The following is a 19835-nucleotide window of genomic DNA, read 5'->3' on the forward strand; positions in this document are numbered from 1 at the left end:
CAAGATATTATGTTGAAAAGGAACTTTACAACTTTGGGAGATGGGGAGGGAGAAGTTGGGAGTTGGGGAGGGAAGCGATGGTAGGGGAGAAACGGAGGTAACAATGCTCAATAGGCAATGTACTCATTACCTTACTCATGTAACTATACCCTCTCTATATAGTATTTTTACAATAAAAATATATACAGAAAACATTTCAATTCTTCTGTGACTTAATTTTTTAATCTATAGGGTGATAATATTTTAGTATCATTTTAGGGCATATTTTTATTAGCTTATATTAGTTATATGAGGGGCTTTCACTATAATATCACCATATATACTACTACATTCCAATCAATCTCACTCATTATGTTAATTATGCAAAATACTGGGTAAACAATGTATCTAATAGGTTTGTAGGAATTGTATATACGATTGATGAAAACAGAGTAAGCCATAATATTATTCTACCCAACACTAAGCAACAGGAGTATCAGAAGTTTATTAATAAGGAATGAAAGGGAGAAGAGAAAGTAATAGGAAGTGTAACAGTGACTCTGGATTGATAATAACAAAATTTACTTCAGTGTATTCCTGGGCACACAGGTGGATGGATTCCATCCCCCAGGCTTGCCAACACTTAGGCATAGCAAATTCCATGTGGTGAAGTATGAATGGCTACATTCACAGACACATGTTACAAAACACCTCTTAACAACCCTCTCTATTTTTTACATTTTCTGCTGCGAATAATGGCAGGTTTACACAAAAGAAAGAGAGCCATATAGAAGCTCAGTGATCAAATACCTGTTAGATGTTGTGTGAGCATGAGAGAAATTTTCTGTTGTGTTAAGTTATTATCAGAAACATCATCTTCACATCAGTATCACCTTATTAAAAAAAAACTCACTTCAGAGCTGGGAAGGTGGCTCAGGGTAGAGCGCTTGCTGTGCATGCATGAGGTATTGAGTTCGATTCCTCAGCACCACATAAGCAGAAAAAGCCAGAAGTGGTGCCGTGACTCAAGTGGTAGAGTGCCAACCTTGAGCTGAAGAGCTGAGGGACAGCACCCAGGCCCAGAGTTCAGGCCCCATGACTAACAAAAAAAAAAAAATCACTTCAAATTTAGTTCCTGGAATTTCCTGACATTTTCTTTTTTTTGCCGAGCATTGGGTTTGAGCCTAAGTCCTTGTGTTTGCTTGCCTTTGTTCCACTTATGTTCTACCACTTCAACCACATCCCTAATCTGACTTTTTGTTGGTTATTTTGGAGAGGGAGTCTTGCTGACTTTTCTGACAAGATTCAAACACAGATCTTCTTTTTGAGGAAAAGAGTAAGAGGAGAAGGCTGGGAAGGGGAGAGAGAGGGAGAAAAAGAGAACAAAAATCTCTACTCTAGCACATCTTACATCAGACTTTGGTCATCAGAAAGGAGTCATACTTGGATGGGGTAAAATGAGTCAGAAAGAAAGTGGTAAGAGATGAGGTCAGAAAATTAATGGGGACACAGATAACTCAGGTCTCAAAAAGGAACGTTTTTCTGAGTAAGATGGAACCCATCAAGGGGTTTGGGAAGGAGAAACAAAATGATCTAAACTAAAGTTTATCCATATCACATCGATGGCTATGTTAGCAATAACTTATAGGGAGACAGGGTAGAAGCAAGTAGATAGCAGGCTACTGCATGGTCAACGGGAGATTATAGCAGCATGAACTGGGTTGATGTTGGTTGTGGAGATGGTGATAAATGGCAGTGATTTCTCCCTAGACTAATAAATAAGAGTGCTGTGTCAAATCAGTGACAGACTGCCTATTTGACAGTGGTCCCATATGATTATAGTGAAGCATCAGGGTAAATTGCTATGACTTCCTGCCTCTGAAACTTGCTTGCTGCCCTCTCAAACTTAGGAAAACCTCTACCTTCTTCTCTTTGAATAATGTATACCAGTATTTATTTATTTCTATGAGCATGCCACTATTCTAATTGCTTTCAGTGATTGAACTTATTCAATCCCCCACATCATACCTATTAGGAAATAACATTATTATTTTAAATTGATTGATTAAAAAAATAAGGCACAGAACTACCAAGTATTTTACCCCTCCATTTATACAAATGTAAGTGGCAGAACCTACATTCAAATCCTTGGAGAATGGCTGTGGAGTCTGTGCTATCCACCTTAACTCAGTGTTTCCTCTTACTAGTTATAATGTGCAAATGTATAACAACTGTATGTTTAAAGTCTATAGTTCCAGCAGGGCACCGGTGGCTCACACCTGTAATCCTAGCTACTCAGGAGGTTGAGATCTGAGGGTAACGATTCAAAGCCAGCCCAGACAGGAAAGGCCATGGGTCTTTTATCTCCAATAAACCACTAGAAAACTGGAAATGGTCCTGTGGTTCAAGTGCTAGAGCACTTGCTTCGAGCTGAAGAGAGCAGGGACAGTGCCCAAGTACAGAGTTCAAGCCCCATGACCAACAAAAACATAAAATAAATAAATAAATAAAATGTTGTATGTACATATTATATGTGATTATATGTTATATAATATATAGATTATCATATATGCACATAACATAATACATATACACAAATATATTAAACTATATTTAAACATCATGTTTATATTTTTATGATTTTTAAGAAATAATCTAATAGAATATATGGATGATAGTAAAGTTTTAACTGAGGGCTTCATGCTTGCTAGGTAAGCATTCCAACACTTAAGCCTTGCTCCAACAGACAAAGTCTTATGTTTTTGTAGGGAGCCAACCTCAGGACATAGTTTCTTTATCTATGCCTCCTGTATAGCTGAGATTAAAAGGTATACATCCTCGTGCTCATTTATTTGTTGCTGTTGAGCTAGAGACTTCCTTACTTTTTGGCATTTGCTATCCTCTAGTTTCAATTCTCCTTGACTCTGCCTCTTGAGTAGCTGGTATTACAGTGGTAAGCCACTAGTTTTATGTTATATTTTAAAGGGCAAATTATTTATTCATTAAAATATACTTTGATCCAGACATATTCACTGAATATAAATGTAAGATGTGTTTGTATAAGTACTATTTTTCATTCATTTCTGAATGCTCTGACCTCAATTTTCACAATGATGAAAACAGAATTGAAAAATTGACTAAAAGAGATGCACATAAGAAATAGTTGTTAGTGAGAAAACCTTTTAACAACATAAGGAATTGCCAGTTCTGAGAGAGGAAGGAATGGTAAAATTTAAGGATGGCATCCATTCAAAGGAGGATAATGGAAAAAAAAAAAAAAACAGAGAGCTTAGAAAACATCGCCTCTTACTTTTCTTCTATAAAATCATGTGATTTGTGTAGCTAATTCTACTAAGTCATGTCACTAAAATATCATAGTTAATGGCATGCAAAAATTGAACTCTTAATTGTGCTTTCTAATAATTAAGTTGTCTACAGTATTAAACCTTGGGTTCTGACACATTGAAACTACCATGTAGTTCAATTAACATCTATTTCATGGGTGAAACTTGCTGCATTGTCAGGATACATGTTTAAAACAAGAATGCTAAAACAGAAATGTCAAGCAGTATTGACTGAGATTACCAAATACTTACTGAGATTTAGGTACCTTGCTTAAGATAAGCATTGTGATCTACATATGTATACTCTCAAAGGTCATTTCGTTATCATCATCATCATCATCATCATCAACATCATCATCATCACCACCATCATTATCATCTTCATCATCATTGTCACAGGCAATGGTACTAAGTTAGTTCAGTTGACAAGGAATGGTTCAGTCCCACACAGCCTGCTAACAAAGGTATGTTGTTCAGCGTCCAAGCTGAACTCCCGGCAGGTGCCAAGATGAGAGCTGACTGAATCTGTCATCTTTTAAGTATCCATTGCTTGTTATACACTGCATTAAGTTCTGAGAAAACACTGAGATAACATGGTCTCTCCTCATAAAGAATCCAGAGTCAACTCAGGATGCTAAAGGGAGATTAATGCCCATGGAGTGCCTAGGCACATAGTATTAACAAAAATTATAACCCATACATACTTCAGAGTCAGTAGAGAGCCCAAGTCAGTCCTTCAAAATAGATAGAAACACTTTTTGTTTTTTAAAGACATGAGCCGGTGGCTTGTGCCTGTAATCCCATCTGTTCAAGATGCTGAGATTTTAGGATCAAGGTTCAAAGCTAGCCCACGCAGGAAAGTTCATGAGACCCTTATCTCCAATAAACAACAACAACAAAAGCCAGAAATGGAGCTCTAGCTCAAGTGATAGAATGCAAGCCTTGAACAAAAGAAGCTTAAGGACAGTGCTCAGGACCTGTGCCCAGGACCTAAGTTCAAGCCTCAAGACTCACCTTCCTGCCCTCACCAACACACATACACACACACACACACACACACACACACACACACACACACACACACACACACACACACACATACCACCTTTCATGAAGATGTAAAGTAATTTTGGTTTGTATCATTTGATTTGATAATTCCTCTTTTTTTTTGATGGAACATAATAAAGCAACTTTTTCTCTTTGTATATAATATCAAATAAAGAATACCATTATGGAATTTGAGAACATAGTTAAAAGTTACATATCTCACAGTTAAATTAATCACAAGATTATATCTTTACTCATCATTTGTTGCAGTTATAACATGCTGGCAATAAAAACATAATTACTAAAGTTAAGAGGAGTCATTTGGTACATTTTGTGTAACTTTTAGATGCATATAAACATTTAGTTGATATATGACAATGATTTAAAAATTGTTTAATCTGAGCCATATCATTATAACATTAACTATGTATGCAAGCCATTTTCATAGATAAAACTATACTGGCAACAGAAAAGCCACATGATAAATGTCTGAAACCATTTTAAATCTTTTTGGGAATTGCTTTCCCAGATTGCAAAAAAAAAAAATGTTGCTCTGTCAAACTACATATAACTAAATCAATTCTCCAGAAATCCTTGCAGAATACTAACAAATGGCCTTGAAGAGATATATTCAGGTAAGCTGCACATTTTTCTTTCCATTTTAATGCATTCTACCACATGTCAGTTGCTAACATTTGCTGTTTTATGGGGAGTCCTAACTCTTCAGGAAACAGTGAATGAAGATGGCTGCTTTGCTCAACTATGAATAACCAACTTTCTATCTGGTAAAGACTGAATTTTATGGTTCTGATTACTGTGACATTCTCTCTCTCTCTCTCTCTCTCTCTCTCTCTCTCTCTCTCTCTCTCTCTCTCTCTCTCTCTCTCCTCTCTCTCTCTCTCTCTCTCTCTCTCTCTCTCTCTCTCTCTCTCTCTCTCTCCCTCTCTCTCTCTCTTTCTCTCTCTCTCTCTCTCTCTCTCTCTCTCTCTCTCTCTCTCTCTCTCTCTCTTAAACCTCTTTTCCCAAATCATTTGTTGTTTATTTTATACATTTTAGCTAATTGTTGGGTTAAGAGAGTCGTACTTTCTTTTTTTTGGGTGAGGGGGTCATATTTAAACATTAAGTACTTGTCAGGTGAAATAAAAATCCTTGGGTTTGTTTACTTAATAAGACTGTTTTGAAAGAAATCATCAGAAGATATTCTTATTACACATTCACTGCTGGTTGTGTACAGGTTATGTATCAACCATCTGGGCTCAGTTACAGATGTGTTTTATGTCTGTTACACTGTGTTTTACCATTCATCACTATTTATTATGCTTATTTCGTCTCCTTCATTAAGAACATAAAATTGCAATTTCCTTGAAAGCAGGTAGAGCTATGTTCTGCCTCTTCTGTTCAGGGATGTCCATAAATTTGTATGAATAAAAATGTCTGTTTCTGGGGCTGGGAAGGTGGCTCAGTGGTAGAGCGCTTGCCTTGCATGCATGAGACCCTGGGTTCGATTCCTCAGCACCACATAAGCAAAAAGAAAAAAGCCGGAAGTGGCACTGTGGCTCAAGTGGTAGAGCGCTAGCCTTGAGCTGAAGAGCTGAGGGACAGCGCCCGGGCCCAGAGTTCAGGCCCCACAACCGGACCCTCCCCCCCAAAAAAGTCTGTTTCTTGGGGGGGGGGGCAGGGAGAGGATGGGATGGGAAGGGGAAACAAAGGAGGAGGCTACAATGCTTGATAAGAAATGTACTCAGTATCTTGCCCATGTAATTGTAACCCCTCTGTACAGTATTTTCACAATAAAAAAATTAATTAATTAATTAAATGTCTGTTTCTGTAGAAAAGAAAGACTTAGGCTCTGAATATGATAATTTTGAGTTGTGCCTATTAGCAATAAATAAAATATAATAAGCAACTTGGGCTACTAAATGGTCATTTATTACTAAATGGTAATGGTGATGGACTGAGTGTCTATTCAGAGCTCAAACTGAAGAAATTTCCAAGAAGTTTGTAAAAATCCATGGAAGAAAGGAACTCATGTGTGTTACTGAACTCATGTGTGTTACTCTGTATTAATCCCTCCTGAATTATAGAAAGTCAGGAAAGAAAAACTAACAATAGTGAACAGACTGTAAAATCACAGCCTATACTGTTCATTTCTTTTATTCAGTGTTTTTCTAGTAAGCATATACTACAGGTTAGGCAGACACTGGCCTAGTATTGGTATTGGGGGTGTGGCAAAAAACAACACAATCTTCCTACCCTAGGAAAACTAGCAAGAACAGACAGATTAACAAATGCTCTTGAAATTAACCAATTCCATTTAAAACAGCAGTAATCTTTCCTGTGAAAGGATATATGAGCTGCATACAAACAGAATGAGGAATTCAGCTCTGTAGATATTAATGGGAGAGATCTGAAACAGAGGGGACCCCAGCTAGGCTGATAATTTCCAGGAGCAAAGTAGCTACAGCAAAGTCAGGTACACAGCCTGTGCACACTCAAATGAGGAGATTGAATCTTAGGATCTGTGGATATTGGCCAAATAAATAAATAAGTCTGAAATCCAAATTTCTTAAACAAGATAAGTGGGACTAGTAGTTTCCTCTTGCAAGAAATAACAACTGTGGTTGGATTTTGACTTGATTTATCTTCTCTATCAGTAGGAAGTACTGTGAATGTAATACTTAACCATCTCAAGATCAGTATCAAGGAACTTGGATGCCTTTCTCAGCATGACATATAGGAAATTTAAGGGTGATCCTTTTATTGTTCTGACTCTATCCCACTAACAATGATAGGTAACTTTGCATCACGCAACTGTTTCATAGCTCAGTCCTTTATCTTACAAGGCAAAGCCTTGGACTGAATAACTTTTAAATTATTTGGTAACTTTAAAAAAAATGAAGCTTACTAATTTGTTTCAGTCCGGTAGAATTCCTAATAAAATATATCTAAAAAGACATGAGAATTACTAACAAAGCTCCATAATTTACCATTTACTGTAAATAAGATCAATAGCTGAATTTCTTCACTGACATAAATTTATTTATTGGTTGATGACATTTATATATAATCTGCACACTATTGAATGGAATAAAAATTTAACTTAAACTTTTCTTGCATTCTTCATAATTTTAAACTTCTTTAAAACTCATTCGCCTTTAAAGATAAGTTATGAAAACCCCTTTGTACAACTATTTGAAGATAAAAAAATTAAAAATGCTAATGATTAACCTTTCCTTTAAGTTCTGTCCCACACCAAAGCACAACAGTTAGCTATCAAGCATCAGACAGATCCAGGTTTCCATACAAATTCTGCCACCAACCAGCTCCAGTTGTATATCTTTATAAACCATAAAGATTCTGTATGGCTTTCTGCATAGAAAAATAAAGACCTGGAGTATAATAATTCAATACTAACTATTATTAATTTTACTTACTTCTCTCTTCATTTTTATTTTCAATTGCTTATTGAACATCTTCCCCTATATATTCTGTTGCTAATTCAGATTCAATACGCTCTGTGCCATCATTAGCATTAGGTACGACTGACTATAAAAAGAAAATCCAAAAAATACCAGTGGCTCAGAGCAGATGTTTGGTTCCCCATCATATAAATACATAAAAGAATATAAGGAGTCTGGGGCTGATTTGGCCTCCCTCATCATTAGAAACTCTTTCACATGACTTACACCCCTCAAAGTCACCTCAGAATCCAAGACTGCTGCTGGGCCTCCATGTGTTTAGATGGCAGGTGGTTAAAAAAAAAATGGGGGTGGGCAAAGAGAAAGGATACATCCTCACATGAATCTCTGCCTCATAGGCAGCTTTCATAGAGGTCTAACACAACATGCTGCCCAGAGCTTAGTCACATGGATACAACCAGCCTCAAGGGAAGCTGGAAAAAAATTATCTCTAACTGGATAAAGTATAGGCCTAAATGTAAGTTAAGCATTCAATACTAAAAAATAAAAGGAGAACAAATATTGGATGTTATGTAGCCAAGAGATAGATGTTCCCAGAGCAGGAGTGGGAGTCGGGGGATGGGGGGGGGACAATTCATTTCATCTCAAATCCCACCTATACCATCTTCAAAGATCTGTTCCAGGCAACCCTTCCTTGAAGCTTTCTGTTCCCAAACTTTAATTGCCTGATTGTTACGTGATCTCTCCCTATGACATAATTTCTTCCTTCTCTTGGAGATATTAAATACATTGTCACACTGTATGCTTCTATAACTAAGCATAAAATTTTCACTTCATAAAGACAATGAATGAGAAGACTATAAGAACAATGGATATTTAAAGGCTACACAAATCATTCTAGTTATAAATTATACAGGTCTGTCATGGTATAAAAGAAATAAATAACAAGAAATCTGAACTGGTCAATAGCACTGGCTTTAGAAATGGGTGGTTGGAAGAATATTGAACAAACAGCTGTGGAAGGAAACTAATCATCAGGACAGGAAAAAAAAAAATAGTCCCAGAGTTGGTCTGTGGTGGAGCAGTTTTCATAACTGACATCTGGAGGTAAAATGAAAACCAAAGAACTTCTGGATCTGGCAGAGGGTTGGTGGCTCTTCCCAGCCACATCTGAAACATTATTGGCAGACAGTGATGAGCAGAGCAAGAAGCTGATTGGCTTAGAAGCAGAATCTAGAGAAATGTGGTAAAGCCAAGACTGGCAGGAGAAAGAACAAAACCTTTCATCTTTCTACTCTCTGCAACTAGCAAAAGGTTATCAAGGGAAGAAATGGCCTTGTGAAAATTAATAAAGGATATGGATGTGCTCTGACCTGAATATGGTATGTCTATTCTAAAACTCAGATGGAAATCTAATTCCCTGGTAACCTGTTGAGAGCTGGGACCAGATAAGACATCTAAGAGATGATTAGAGCTCTGCCTTCATGATTGGATTCATCTACTCATGGGATTAAAGATCAATGGATGAGTGGATTAATGGTTACCACAGTGTAGGACTGCCAAAAGACCCAGGTTCACTAGGGGACTTTCAGGCTCTTTGTCCCTTGCCATGGTTCCTCAACAAGGATTCAGAGGTGTCTCTCAATCTTGGACCAGAGCCATGAGCAAAATAAAATCTATTTTTCTTATCATTTAGCCACTTCTATAAGATGGGACTGCAAGATTTTCTTTATTAAAACCTAGGGAAATTCTGGCATCTTGGTGAGTGCTCTGTCTCTCAAGTAGACAATAGGGCTTCTAAGAATTTGTAGGGGTTTTTTCTTACGGTATTACATCCTGTCATCATTTTATCTCTATTTTTTTTCTTTGTATTAGTAACAAGTAACACAAATGTTGGGGATCTCATACACACACCACAAGATTCCTAGATATTAAACAGTTTAAATTCACCTCCCTCTCCAGAAAACTGAGGCATTGTCTGCACCCAGGCTTTTTCATGAATGGTGGGGTATATTGATAAAACTGTGTCCAGTTGTGTGAATAGTGAATGTTTCATGAGGAAAAGTCAGGGGTACTTTGTGGGATTCCTGTTGGAGGAGGGGCTTAGGAAGTGACCTCATCCTTGACAAGACTAGAGAACTTGGAACCCGGGTATCCAGGCAGCCACATTCCAAAGCCGCCCCTAACTGGCAAACTTGCCCAGCGACAGCAAGGAAAACACAATGTTTTCTTGTTGTTTTCCGATTTTCAAAGGCTCAGACTCCAGGCGATCCTGCAGAGAGCGTCTGGTGGACACCTGCAGACACTGGATCAACCCTGGAACCAGACCCCAACCCCAGAGCAGACCCAGAAGAAGATTCTGGCCCTTTGTCTGGAGAGACCGGCAGGTGACTTCTGTCAGTCCCACCCAGGACAGCAGGGATGGGGACCCTGCTGTGACTCCTCCACGCCAATCCCAGGTGCCAACCGCGGTGGACGCCCATTGGGCTGAGCCCACTCCACTGAAGCTGAAGCTGTGTTGGGCTGCGGCAGCAGCAGCTGAAGAATCAGCATGGGCTCCAGCTGCCATGGATGCCAAGATGGCCGTGTCCACTTCATCTCAGACAGATGAATCTCCAGTTGGGCCTGAAGAAGGGCCACTACTGCCCTGCTCCCATGTGGATCTCCTGGTGGATCTGCCTCTAGCCGCCGAGACAGACGGTACGCCACCAGAGGCATCATCTGAAGAGGCACAACTGGGAAGAGCCGCTCTGCATCTCCAGGATCTGCCCATGGCGTGTGATGGCGCCTCTCCAGCCAAGGCAGAGGAGGAAGAAAGAGCACGGGGCGCAGTCCCTGTGGCTCGGCCCTCACCACTTGAGGAAGCACAGTTTTCACCCGCAGAGGTGGCTGAAGGGGCACAACAGGGGGCAGATGATCTGTATCTGGAGGATTTTGTGTCCACAGCATCTGAGAAAGACTCTCCTGCCCCTGTGTCAGAAGACGAAGAGCCTCAACTTGCTGCAGCCGAGCTTGATCTGTGCAGTGTTTCTGACACAGATGCCATTCCACCAGAGGAAGAGGAGGAAATTCCATCACATGCTAAAGCAGTTTGGCATCACGAGGCGTCTCTGACCAATGCGTATGAAGAGAATCCTCTGCCACCAGTAGCTGACGTCTGAAGAAGCAGTTCTCAACACTGACCTCTATCTCAAAATTGCCCAGGTCACTTGGACATTTGGACTTCCCATCTGTGACCATCCTCACTGCTCCTGAGATATCTTAGCAGGCTCTACAGACTTTGTCCTTTTCTCATATAGACCCACCCTGACTGGCAACTTAGCTCCAGCAGATAAATCTTACTGTAATTGTAATTAAAATATTGGCACAACTTTGGGTGTGGACATAGAGACTTTAGAAATTCCTGAGCTCTACTGAGCACCAGCTCAAGCACTAGAAGTCTTTTCCTTCTCCTTGAAGGTTATTTGCTGTTTGTTTCCCCTTGGTTTTTCTATATGTAATTTTAACTACTGATAATAAAAGTTTACTTTTACCTTTTTTAAAAGAAATAAATATGTTTATAGAGAAACAATTTCTTACAATTTTTGGAATGACTACCTTGGGGGTTCATTTTAAATGAAATAGTACATGAAGCCTAAATATCATTAACTGTTTGGCTTAAGTAGTTTGTAAAGGTTAGAACTCTCAATTCATTAGTAATAGGGCAGAGAGAGTATCTAATTTAGCTTTCTAAAGAAGTAAGTACAATATATTGAGAGGCAATTCCTCATTGTAGAATCCCTCAATTTAGTTGTATAGCCATCCATTACAATATTATACTTCCCTTTGAGGATTTAGTTATGGAAGGACCAAAATGACCTCAATCAAAAGAAAACAAGTATCTATGAACCAACCAGAAAGTGAAGAGCCCCAAAGAATCAGAAAGTGTGTAGGTAGACAATCAAGCTTCACTCTTGGAAAGTACTCACCCATTCAAATGAACACAGGAATTGGATATTCCTGATCCCATTTAAATGGCCATATTTGCCTTCACTGTTAGTAAATGTACAAGTCCGTTAATTCAAGTGATTACCTATAAGATGTCTCTACATCTACACATCTCTAACTGGCACTATTACTTTATTCAAAGATAATAATAATGCTGCAAATTAATTAAGAGGTATTCTTTTGTAATATAAAACCAATTTCATGGGCTGGGAAAGTGGCTCAGTGGTAGAGTGCTTGCCTTGCATGCATGAGGCCCTGGGTTCAATTCCTCAGCACCACATAAGCAGAAAAAAACAAAGCCAGAAGTGGTGCTGTGGCTCAAGTGGTAGAGCGCTAGCCTTGAGCTGAAGAGCTGAGTGACAGTGCCCAGGCCCAGAGTTCAGGCCCATGACTGGACCCTCCCCCCAAAAAAAACAATTTCATGTGGATAAACAGAATAAAATTATCAGGAAGATGAAATTTATCACCAGTATACCTACTCAGTAAAGGTAACAACAAACATTTCTCATTTTTCTTAAAAAAACAGACACTATTTAATTTTCTATTTCCTTTTCTACAATCTAAACCTTAATCTAAAATATTAGACTTAGAGATTCTGCCCTACTATGAGATTAAGGTGGTTGTACAGTTAAAATACAATTAATAATATTAAGCAATATGCTTTTTATGCTAATAATACTACTGTCATATATACAAATTAGCATACCAAGATTTTTAGAGGCCTATATCATTAAGAGAATGCAGGTTGGTATAAAATGATTGGTTATTATACCACTACTAATCTACCTTGGTATTTTTTAATCTGTGTTCAACCCATTAAAAACTGAATTTTAGCCTAGTGCTAGTGGCTGACTCTTGTAATCCTAGCTACTCAAGAAAATGAAATCTGGGGCTGGGCTCAGTGGTAGAGTGCTGGCCTTGCATGCCTGAGGCCCTGGGTTCGATTCCTCAGCACCACATAAGCAAAAAGAAAAAAGCCGGAGGTGGCGCTGTAGCTCAAGTGGTAGAGTACTAGCCTTGAGCTGAAGAGCTGAGGGACAGCGCCCAGGCCCAGAGTTCAGGCCCCACAACCAGACCCCCCCCCAAAAAAAAGAAAATGAAATCTGAAGACTATGGTTCGAAGCCAGCCAGGACAGGGAAGTCCATGAGATTCTTATCTCCAACCACCAAAAAAGCACTAGCACTCTACCATTTGAGCTACAGCTCCAATTCTTACTTTTTGGTGGTAACTGTTAATAAAAAGTCTCTCATGCACTTTCCTGCCAAGGCTGGCTTTGAACTGTGATCCTCAGATCTCAGCCTCCTTAATAGGTGAGTTTACAAGTGTGAGCGATTGGTGCCTGGCTTAAGTCATTATTTTAAGCTACAAGGAGTCAGGGCTTAACTAAAGACTTTGAACTTGGCCATTTGATAAAAAGAAAAAAGAACATCAGTTATTTTAGGTATGGCTTCTAGACCATCATACAATTATAAAGGTGAAATCATCCAGTACCAGAAAATTTTTCTAAAAGAATGCACCCAAATTAGATAACAGGATGATTTGTCACATTTTATGGGTATGATTGTATATGTGTGTATACACACATGTGATATATTAAGGTAAATACAACAATATTGCATTAGTTGTATTTACTTTATATGGTAGATTGATATTATTGGTCTTGTGTGTTATCAGCTAAAAGAAGAAATCATGAGAGAAGCAGGAGATGCAGAATTAGGAAAAACTCAAAAACTTTCAGAGGCCAGAAATAAGGCCAAGAATGACAGTAAATAACACAGACAAATCTTCAGAGAAGTCAAATAACTCAAGGACCAAAGCCTACTGTGGATTTCTCAGCACAAAAGTGTCTTCAGTGAGAGCTGAGGGATGCTGACTGTTAACCAGAATGCATGAGAAGAAAGAGAATTAAAAGAATTTATTATAAAAGGTGTGTGGAGTTAAGCATATGGCTTAACTCCAAGATAATTGGGAGTTTGAGGTCATCCAAGTCAAAGTTAGTAAGACCCTATCCCAACAACAACGACAATAACAACAACAGCAGCAAAAACAGAACAAAGGCTGGGGACATAGCTCAAGTTATATAGCAATTGCCTAGCGAAAGCACAAAGCTTTGGGTTCAATCCCCTGTAGTAAAATAGAAAAAAATAAATAAGAAAGAAAGAAAAGGGGCTGGGAAGGTGGCTCAGTGGTAGTGTGCTTGCCTCGTATGCATGAAGCCCTGGGTTCAATTCCTCAGCACCACATAAGCAGAAAAAGCCAGAAGTGTTGCTATGGCTCAAGTGGTACAGCATTAGCCTTGAGCTGAAGAGCTGAGGGACAGCGCCCAGGACCAAGTTCAAGCCCTACAACTGACAAAAAATAAAAGGAAAGAAAGAAAGAAAGAAAAGAAAAAGAGGAAAGGTAATTAGAGGGGGAAATAAAGGACAGTATTTGAATTTATGATGAAATTAAGAGCAAAATAGCCAACCAAATGAATATTGATAACTTCTAAATTCTAAAAGGAATTGATTGTATTGATAATATGTTCACTGAGAAATAAGAGTAAAGAATTCTTTGCTTATAAATTCTTCACTCAAAAATGAGTGAAGGATTAAAGCCAAAAAAAGATCAGCTTAAAATCACACTCTCTAAATCAATAGGATACCCAGATTTCATTCTTGGACCTGTCTTAGCCAATCAAACATCTCTCTTCAAAGATAGAAAATAAAACAAAAGCTTTCTGGACAGTTGGCAGAGGAAATACACAATGCACATAGATTAGGTAAATGTTATGGATGCTGAACCGCATCTTTGTTCTCAATGCTAGTGCTTCCCTGTTTAGGAGAAACTAGACAGTCTAGTCCCTGGAATATCTGATGAGCTCAAGTTAAAAAACTCAAAATGCTAACTCTGAAGTTTCTCTAATTAAATGCCTTAAATTAATTGTTTTACAAAACCCTCCATTTTGTCTTATTAAAATCTTTTAATCTAGCTTCTTTGTCTCTTAAATTGTACATGTCAGCATACAGGCAAATATTACAAAATAGCTGAGGAAATCCATTAATAATAATAGATTTTAAAATTAAGCAGACAGTGGCTCATGTCTGTAATCCTAGTTACTCAGAAGGCTGAGATCTGAAGACGATGGTTTAAAGCCAGTGTGGGCAGGAAGGTTGGTGAGATTCTTATCTCTGATTTTTTTTTTTCCACCGAAAGCCAGAAGAGGAGCTGAGGCTCAACTGGTAGAATGCTAGCCTTGAGCACAGAAGCTCAAAGACAGCACTCAGGCCTTGAGTTCAACCTGCCAAGGCCAGCATTTTATAAAAGCGAAACAAAGCTAGATGCTGAAAGCCTAGCATTCAAGAGGCTAAGACCTGAAAGCCAGCCATAACAGAAAAGTTGAAGACTTCATCTCCAATTAACCAGCACAAAATGTGAGGGGCATGGTTTAAGTGACAAAGTTGTGAACAAAAAAAGCTGAATGACTGTAAAGCCATGAGTTCAAACCCTGGTACTAGCAAAAAAAAAAAAAAAAAAGCAAACTGATCAAATGAGTAGCAAGAAAACTTTCAGAAGCATGCTTTTAATATCAGGGAGATATGAAAAGATTTGCAACCACGACATAAAAGGCAAGACAATTTTTAAATAGAGATAAAAAGAATAAAAGAGATTAACATTTACTAATAACTCTATAAATATAAATGTAAAAGAAAAACTCTTGGAAATAAAACTTATAATAGCAAAGTATAAAATACAAAATACACAAGTATAACATATAACAGAAAAAGTCTATCCCAGTAGATCCAATAGCAAACTGTACAAATTCTATAAGGATAAATAGGCATGATTAAAAATATATCAGCAACCTAAAGCTACTAGACGAAGCCAGATAACCAAATTAAAAGCAGAGATTAACCAATTAGAAAATCAGAAAACCATAACCAAAATAAACCAAACAAAAAGCTGGTTCTTTGAAAAAATAAACAAAATTGATGGCCCATTGGCTAGATTAATTAAAAAAAGAAGAGAGGAAACCCATATTAATAGAATTAGGGATGCCACGGGAAACATCACAACACGTACCCAAGATATCCAAACAATTCTAACAGACTACTTTCAAAAGCTATACTCTCTAAAGGAAGAAAATCGGGCAGAAATGGATGCATTTTTAGAGAAATACAAGTTGCCCAAACTGAGCAAAGAAGAAGTTAACCAATTAAATAAGCCAATATCCTATAATGAGATACAGGAAGCTATCAAAAGTCTTCCAACAAAAAAAAGCCCAGGACCAGATGGATTCACAGCAGAATTCGGTAAGACCTTTAAACAAGAACTAATACCCATACTCCTCAAGCTCTTCAGAGAAACAGAGAAGGAGGGAGCTATCCCAAACTCATTCTACAAAGCCAATATCACACTCATCCCCAAACCAGGCAAAGACCCAAGCAAAAAGGAGAATTACAGGCCAATCTCCTTGATGAACACAGATGCAAAGATCCTTAACAAGATTCTAGCTAACAGAATCCAGAAACACATAAAAAAAAAAAATTCACTATGACCAGGTAGGCTTCATCCCAGAGACACAGGGATGGTTTAACATACTTAAGTCAATAAATGTAATCCAACATATCAACAGAGCCAAGGTCAAGAATCACATGATTATCGACACAGATGCAGAAAAGGCCTTTGACAAAATTCAACATTCATTCATGCTAAAAACTCTGGAGAAAATAGGAATAGAAGGAACATTTCTAAAAACAATAAAAGCCATTTATGACAGACCAATAGCCAATATTATACTTAATGGGGAAAAGCTACAACCAATTCTCCTAAAATCAGGAACAAGGCAAGGATGCCCACTGTCTCCACTCCTCTTCAATATAGTCCTAGAATCCTTAGCCAGGGCAATAAGGCAAGAAAAAGACATTAAAGGGATCCGCATAGGGAAAGAAGTTAAACTATCCCTTTTTGCAGACGACATGATACTATACCTCCACGATCCCAAAAACTCCATCCCCAAACTCTTAGAAATCATAAATCACTTCGGCAAAATAGCAGGATACAAAATAAACCCACAAAAATCAGTTGCCTTCCTATACACTGATAATGTACAGGAAGAGAGGGAAATAAAGGGAGCAACCCCATTCACAATAACCTCCGGAAAAATAAAATATTTAGGAATTAACCTAACCAAAGATGTAAAAGAACTATTTAATGAGAACTATAAAAAGTTAAAGAAAGAAATTGCAGAAGACACTAGGAAATGGAAAGACCTCCCATGCTCCTGGACAGGCCGACAATATAGTAAAGATGGTAATACTTCCAAAACTAATATAAAAATTCAACGCAATTCCTATTAAAATCCCAATGATGTACATCACTGAAATACAGAAAACAGTCCAAAAATTCATATGGAACAACAAAAGACCTAGAATAGCCAAAGCAATTCTAGGGGATTAAGACAATATGGGAGGGCTATCCATGCCGAACTTCAAACTCTACTACAGAGCTATAATAACAAAGACAGCATGGTACTGGCACAAAAACAGACCCGAAGACCAATGGAACAGAATAGAAGATCCAGAAATAAATCCACAGGCCTACAGCCAGCTGATATTCGACAAAGGAGCCAAAGACATACAATGGAAGAAACACAGCCTCTTCAACCGCTGGTGCTGGGAAAACTGGGCAGCCACATGCAGAAAACTAAAAGTGGACCCCAGCCTATCACCATGCACCAACATCAACTCAAAATGGATTAAAGACCTTAACATTAAACCTGAATCTCTGAAACTACTGCAGGACAGAGTAAGAGAGACACTTGAACTAATAGGCACAGGAAGGATCTTCCTGAACAGAGTCCCAGGGTCACAACAAGTTGGAGAGAGACTCGACAAATGGGACTACCTTATAATAAAAAGCTTCTGCACAGATAAAGCTATCGCAACCAAGCTAGAAAGACAACCAACTAATTGGGAAAAAATATTTACCAGCAATATATCAGACAAGGGGTTAACATCCTGTATATACAGGGAACTCAAGAAACTAATCCCTCCCAAACCTAACAAACCAATTACTAAATGGGCAAGGAAACTAGAGGGACTTCTCAAATGAAGAAATAAAAATGGCAAAGAAACACATGAGGAAATGTTCATCATCCCTGGTGGTGAAGGAAATGCAAATAAAGACAACCCTGAGATACCACCTTACCCCAGTCAGAATGTCCCACATCCACAAATCAGCCAACGACAAATGCTGGAGGGGATGTGGAGAACGAGGAACCCTATTACACTGCTGGTGGGAATGTACACTATACAACCACTTTGGAAAGCAGTCTGGAGGGTCCTTAGAAAGCTAAAGATTGACCTCCCTTACGACCCAGTCATACCACTTCTAGGCATCTACCCTGAACAACAGGAACCAATATACAAGGACACGTGCACCTCCATGTTTATTGCAGCACTGTTCGCAATAGCTAGGATATGGAAACAACCTAGATGCCCCACCACAGATGAATGGATCCAAAAATTGTGGTATCTATACACAATGGAATATTATGCAGCCATTAGAAATGACAAAATAATGGCATTTGCAGGGAAATGGATGGAGCTAGAAGGAATCATGTTGAGCGAGGTAAGCCAAGAACGAAGAGACAAACAGTACATGGTCTCCCTGATAAGTGGATGCTAAATCCAAAATGTTAGGTGATATGACAAAACTAACAGAACTTAAGAAACAAAGAACTCCCACTCATCTGGTTGAACCACTACCAAATATCCCCATGCTGCTGGATCACATATATGGTATATAACATGTGAGCACCGTTATATATTACAGACTGTGATAGACAATTTGCTCCAGGAAAGTTAGAATGAACTTATGACTTTAAATGAGCATCATTATTCCACAATACTGTGAATTTCCGGAAATTATGTAATCACTTAATCACAATCAAAAAAAAAAAAAAAAGAACCTCGGGGAAGGGAGGGAGGGAAGGGATGGTAGGGGGAAAACAATGGAGGGGGTAACAATGTTCAAGAGGAAGTGTACTCATTACCTCACTCATGTAACTGTAACCCTCTGTATAGTATCTTTACAATAAAAAAATTTTTAAAAAGGAAAAAAAAAATAAAATTAAATATATATATATATATATATATAATATATATATATAATATAATATATAATATATATATATATATAATATATATATATAATATATATATTATATATATATATATATATAATATATATAATATATATATATTATATATATATATATAATATATATATATATAATATATAATATATATATATAATATATATATATAATATATAATATATATATAATATAATATATATATTAAATATATATATATATATATATATATTTTGTTGCTGATATATATATATATATATATATATATATATATATATATATATATATCAGCAACAAAATTCTAAATTTTTCCCTGTGTAAAAGAACATGCAGTACAGAGGAAATGTGTTTCAAGAAGCTAACCCCAGTGGATAAAGATAGATCTATGGGCTGGGAAGGTGACTCAGTGGTAGAGCGCTTGCCTTGCATGACTGAGGCCCTAGCTTTGATTTCCTCAGCACCACGTAAGCAAAAAGAAAAAAGCCGGAAGTGGTGCTGTGGCTCAAGTGGTAGAGCGCTATCCTTGAGCTGAAGAGCTGAGGGACAGCGCCCAGGCCCAGAGTTCAAGCCCAAGACTGGACCCCCCCCAAAAAAAAGATCTATATTAAGGCACACTTTTGAGAAATTTCAGGACCTGAGTGTACTATAAATTACAAAAAGGAAAAGGAAAAACAATTTCCAAAATACTGTGAGAGAATTCAACCTAGAACTCTAATTGTCAATAAAACCACCAACAAAACAAAAAGGAAGAACAAAGATTTTCAGATTCAAAATGACAAAAATTTGAGGTCCAAATTTCTTAGAAAGATACAAAGGGATGAGTGGCATCAAAATGAGTACATGAAATTACAAATGAGCAAAGCGGAGGGTATAGAAGCAAAAGAAGACAAGGGAGAGGGGAAGAGACTTCCCATGATGGA

General features: G+C 37.8%; 1 protein-coding gene across 5 annotated transcripts in view; it reads right to left on the reverse strand.

Annotated features, from left to right (window-relative positions):
- Window positions 1-19835, reverse strand: part of Macrod2 (mono-ADP ribosylhydrolase 2) — a 1801573-nt gene that overhangs the window by 1456713 nt on the left and 325025 nt on the right. The window lies entirely within an intron of this gene.

This window comes from Dipodomys merriami, unplaced genomic scaffold (genome assembly GCF_024711535.1).
Source record: "Dipodomys merriami isolate MVZ:Mamm:240054 unplaced genomic scaffold, mDipMer1.0.p SCAF_7, whole genome shotgun sequence".
Lineage (NCBI taxonomy): Eukaryota > Metazoa > Chordata > Mammalia > Rodentia > Heteromyidae > Dipodomys > Dipodomys merriami.